Source organism: Gekko japonicus, unplaced genomic scaffold, assembly GCF_001447785.1.
Source record: "Gekko japonicus isolate JY-2015 unplaced genomic scaffold, Gekko_japonicus_V1.1 scaffold1615, whole genome shotgun sequence".
Lineage (NCBI taxonomy): Eukaryota > Metazoa > Chordata > Lepidosauria > Squamata > Gekkonidae > Gekko > Gekko japonicus.
In genome coordinates, this window is record NW_015176499.1 from 409,846 (window position 1) to 415,577 (window position 5,732).

The window sequence follows — 5,732 nt, forward strand, 5'->3', positions numbered from 1 at the left end:
GAGCCCAGGTTTGGAAGCGTCTCACGCGGCAAGCGGCGACGTTCTTGACCAGAGACCCCCGGGGGAGAGTCAGGGCGCGCAGGATCGGGGTCCTCCTCGCGGGAAGTACCATGGGGGGGTCAACTCCCGAGGAGACTCGCCTCGACACCAAAGAGGATCCCCCAAATCCTAAGCAGGCGTCCTCGGAGGGGTGTGTGCGTGTGTGTGCATCGCAGTGGGACTGACTTCCGAGGAAACACACGTGTCGGCCCCGGCTACCGATCCCCTTTTCCTTCCCCTCCCCATTCCCTGCTGCCATCACAAAGAACTCAAAGCGCTGCTTACGCGCGAGCAAGAAGCCGGCTGGAACCAAACTTACCGGCGAGGAAATCCACACCCCCCCTCGGGCTGATTTCTGAAGCAACGCGCTTCGGGAGGCGGCGGCTTACTCGCGAGTAAGCCCCCACCACCACCAGTTTGGGGCGGCCCTTCCGAGCCGCGCGGGGCTTTTCCTCCCGAGGAATCCCTCCCGGGATCGGGGCCTGGAGGAGAGAGACGGAGCGAGCGAGGAGGGCGGCGGCGGCGGCTTACTCGCGAGTAAGCCCACCCCCACCACCAGTTTGGGGCGGCCCTTCCGAGCCGCGCGGGGCTTTTCCTCCCGAGGAATCCCTCCCGGGATCGGGGCCTGGAGGAGAGAGACGGAGCGAGCGAGGAGGGCGGCGGCGGCTTACTCGCGAGTAAGCCCACCCCCACCACCAGTTTGGGGCGGCCCTTCCGAGCCGCGCGGGGCTTTTCCTCCCGAGGAATCCCTCCCGGCGTGAGCGAGGAGGGCGTCGGCGGCGGCTTACCTTTGCAACCGCCCGCCCGCACCGGGCCGGCGGCGATCCTGCCCCGGAGTGAGCCGGCCTTTCGGCGAAGGAAGGGCAGGGCAAGGCAAGGGGGAAGAGGAGAGGGGCGTGGAAGGGAACGTGGAGCCCGGAGGGCCGGCGGATCTGGTCTCCGCCAGCCCCGTCCCCGGCCGGCTCGCTCCCTTCCTGGACGCCGGGAGCCGGAGGCGCGGAGCCTGGTGCGCAAAAACTCTACTCGGCGAGCGACCGGCGGCGTGCAAGTTGTAAGCAGTGCTCCCTCTAAGCTGTGGAGTCTTGTGAGCAGAAATTCTCCTTTGCGAGCTACCCGTACGAAAGCTGTGAGCAAGGCGCCCTCTAAGCCGTGGAGCCTCGTGCGCAAAAACTCTACTCGGCGAGCGACCGGCGGCGTGCAAGTTGTAAGCAGTGCTCCCTCTAAGCTGTGGAGTCTTGTGAGCAGAAATTCTCCTTTGCGAGCTACCCGTACGAAAGCTGTGAGCAAGGCGCCCTCTAAGCCGTGGAGCCTCGTGCGCAAAAACTCTACTCGGCGAGCGACCGGCGGCGTGCAAGTTGTAAGCAGTGCTCCCTCTAAGCTGTGGAGTCTTGTGAGCAGAAATTCTCCTTTGCGAGCTACCCGTACGAAAGCTGTGAGCAAGGCGCCCTCTAAGCCGTGGAGCCTCGTGCGCAAAAACTCTACTCGGCGAGCGACCGGCGGCGTGCAAGTTGTAAGCAGTGCTCCCTCTAAGCTGTGGAGTCTTGTGAGCAGAAATTCTCCTTTGCGAGCTACCCGTACGAAAGCTGTGAGCAAGGCGCCCTCTAAGCCGTGGAGCCTCGTGCGCAAAAACTCTACTCGGCGAGCGACCGGCGGCGTGCAAGTTGTAAGCAGTGCTCCCTCTAAGCTGTGGAGTCTTGTGAGCAGAAATTCTCCTTTGCGAGCTACCCGTACGAAAGCTGTGAGCAAGGCGCCCTCTAAGCCGTGGAGCCTCGTGCGCAAAAACTCTACTCGGCGAGCGACCGGCGGCGTGCAAGTTGTAAGCAGTGCTCCCTCTAAGCTGTGGAGTCTTGTGAGCAGAAATTCTCCTTTGCGAGCTACCCGTACGAAAGCTGTGAGCAAGGCGCCCTCTAAGCCGTGGAGCCTCGTGCGCAAAAACTCTACTCGGCGAGCGACCGGCGGCGTGCAAGTTGTAAGCAGTGCTCCCTCTAAGCTGTGGAGTCTTGTGAGCAGAAATTCTCCTTTGAGAGCTACCCGTACGAAAGCTGTGAGCAAGGCGCCCTCTAAGCCGTGGAGCCTCGTGCGCAAAAACTCTACTCGGCGAGCTACCGGCGTGAAAGTTGTGAGTAATGCTCCCTCTAAGCTGTGGAGCCTTGTGAGCAAAAATTCTACTTTGCGAGCTACGGGCATGAAAGTTGTGAGCGAGCGATTTGGCTGCTGCATCAACTCGTTTGCTCTGGAGCCCTCCTGTCCGAGCGGAGACAAAAATGTGTGACCCGGAGGCTAAAAAACTGTGAGCTAGCTCACACCGACTCAGCTTAGAGGGAACACTGGCTTGAGAGCCAGCGATTTGGCCACTGCAGAGATCAGTTTGCTCTGGAGCCGTCCCCCAGAGCAAAGGCAAAAAAAATCTGTGAGCTGGAGGCTAATAAACTGTGAGCCGGCTCACACCGGCTCAGCTTAGAGGGAACACTGGCTTGAGAGCCAGCGATTTGGCCACTGCAGAGATCAGTTTGCTCTGGAGCCGTCCCCCCAGAGCGAAGGCAAAAAAAAATCTGCGAGCTGGAGGCTAACAAACTGTGAGCCGGCTCACACCGGCTCAGCTTAGAGGGAACACTGCTTCAGACCAACACTCCCTCTAAAGCTATGAAGCCCTGTGAGCAAAAATACTACTTTGGGAGCTCCTGGCATTGCAGTTGCAAGCGGGCGATCTGGCGACTGCAGAGATGAGTTTGCCGTCCTCCCAGAGCCGAGACCAAAACCTGTGAGCTGGAGGCTAACCAGCTGTGAGCCGGCTCACACGGACTCAGCTTAGAGGGAACACCGAGTCCCGAAGCCAGCAGGGCTCCCTGAGCCGGGGACTCTGAACGCAGCGGGGTTGGCGTTCGCCCCTTTCCCCGCACAAGAGTGCCAGTGTGTGTCTCTTGGAGAGAGAGAGAAAAGTGTTTTTTTTGAAGTGGCGGCGGGAAAGAGGGGGGGAAGGGGAAGAGAAAGACTTCGGGCTTTTTGCAAGAGCCCCTTTGCAAAAAGAGAGAGAGAGAGAGAGAAACATTTAAAAAAACACACACACAACTTCTCTGCAACTCCAACCATCACATTAGGGGAGCTAAAAATAAAATTGGTGGTTTAAAGCCCTCCCTCCTCCCCCTCCTCCTTCCCTCCTCCCTTTCCCCGCCTCCCCCAATCCCGCACACTCCGCCTCGTAAAGGGAGGGGGGGAAGGGGAAACGGAATAGCAGTTTTGACATATGGATGTGATTTTTCAGCTCGGGGGACAGATGTGTGAGGACCGGGCGGCCACAGGGATCTCCAAGCTAGCGGAGGGACCTCTTCGCATGGACCTCTCTCCTCCTTCACCGCCTCCTCCTGGGCCACGCTTCTGCACCAGTTTGGACCTTCAGCCATGAGGAAGCCGGGCAAAGGTATGGGCTCCCTCGCCTCCCGCCTTTCCGGCTGAGCCCATCCAGCAAGTGGGTGGAGAAGCCGGGCTACCCCGTCTCTGGAAGAAGACCCTTCACCAGCCGACACACACACACCCTCAAAAAAGCCCCTTTGGATGTTGCAACCAAGCCTCGCTTGGCTATGGGACCCTATCTGGTCTATCACAGCTTGGGACTGGTCGTCTGCTGCTCGGTGCTGTGCTCGGCGTACGTTCGGGTAAGTCCCCCGCCGGGCTGCTGCGTCGCATTTGTTTGCCTGCGGGCTTCCCCCTGTCCTTCGGAACCTCTTGAGCAATTCTTTCCGACACCCGGCGAGGTAACTAGGTGGAGATTTGGTTGGTGACTCTTCCAAACTTCTGTACGTATTTTTGGGATTTGCAGATGTGCTCGGGAGCCATCTCCCTTCGGCGCTTTCCCGCTGTGCAATATCCTAGCAGTCCCCCACCCCCAAAAAAACACAGCATCATTTGCAATTTTTGTTTAAAAGAAAAATCCTCAGCCTTTGTGAATCAGGTTCTAAAGAGAGGGACATCTTCTCTCCCCCCTTTGCATTTAGTTTGTGGTTACCTGTACATTGCATCTGCTTCCTTCTGGCTAATGAAGAGTTCGGTGTTACTTGGAAGGCCGTCCGTGCCTCTGTCGACCCAGAGGGATTCCTCTGTTAATATTTTGGACTTCTTATTGCAGAACCAACTGTGGCAACGATTTTTCTATCTGTGTGGCAGGAGAGAATACAGCGTGAGGTTCCCAAATGTGCAACCGTAGGGATGTCTGAATGCGGGGGACGGAGCCAATGTTCCCTCTAAGCTGTGGACTCTTGTGAGCAAAAATTCTACTTTGTGAGCTACTGGCATTCAAGTTGTGAGCAAGAGATTTGGCTGCTGGATAAACTAGTTTGCTCTGGAGCCCTCCTTCCTGAGCCGAGACCAAAATGTGTGAGCCAGAGGCTCAAAAACTGTGGGCTAGCTCACACCAACTCAGCTTGGAGGGAACACTGGACAGAGGCCAGATTTCGAATCCTGGGTCTCTGCTTCCTCTCGGCAAAGTCATGTATGTTTTTTGGGTTTTTTTGTCAGTCGGTGACAAACATCCCTGAGCTGTCTGACTTCAGCACTTTCCACTGTGCGGTGTTCTAGCAGTTCATTCCCCACCACCACCCGAAAACACATAATTTGCATTTTGCAAAAAGAAAAATCCCCAACCTTTGTGAATCAGGTCCCACGCAGATGGACATCTCTCCCCCCCACACACACACACACACCGCCACTGCTGCCTTTATTGTCATCTGTACATTGCGTCTGGGGTTTTTCTCCTGGCTGATGTAGAGTTTTGTGTGACTTGGGAGGTCATTCCTACCTCTGTCGACCCAAAGGTATTCCGCTAAGAAGGATTCTTCGGTCAATAGGCTGTACTTCCTATTGTAGAACCAGATGTGGTGACGGTTTTTATATCTGTGCGGCAGGCGCGAACATGGTGCGACATTCCAGATTTTGCTGTGGCGGGGGAGTCCTCCTCCTCTGCTTCATCCTGGACCGATTCTAATCCCGCACCCCCCCCCCTTCAACAAACCAATGAACTTAGTGAAATATTGGGACGAATTCTGGAATTGGGGAGGCCTTCGACTTGATGTGCTACGTGTGCCGGTTACGTGCCGGCGAGTCATTTCCAACTTTGGGTGACCCCCTGAATTAATGACCTCCCAAACGGGCGCGAGTGTGACATACTTCAGGTTTAACATTGTTGTCCGACGCCCAGAGCCATGTCTATTGTATGCGGCAGGATTTCCAAACGTGCATTTCAGGGCTTGAAGCCCTCGAAGGGTTAGCTGCAATAAAGTTAGGTATATTCCTTTTACTTTAGCATTTGAACATGGTGTGGGGGGGGGAGGGAAATGACTTTATGTGGATTCTCTAATTCATCCCCACAACAACCTTATGAGGCGGGTCGTGTTATAGATTTCAGACACCTTAAGAACGCTTGTAGATTGCAGACATCTTAAGAACAATATGTTGTCGATGGCTTTCGCGGCCGGAGTTCATTAGCTGTTGTAGATTTCCCGGGCTGTATGGCCATGGTCTTGGCCTTGTAGGACCTGACGTTTCGCCAGCAGCTCTGACTGGCATCCTCAGAGGTATCACACACAGAGATGGAGTACTCTCTGTGTAAAGGGGAGAAGAAAAATGGTCGGCGGCTGATTTATATTGACTCAGGAAGGTGGGGCAGAACACTTTGCTGTTATAGACGGCAGACACCTTAA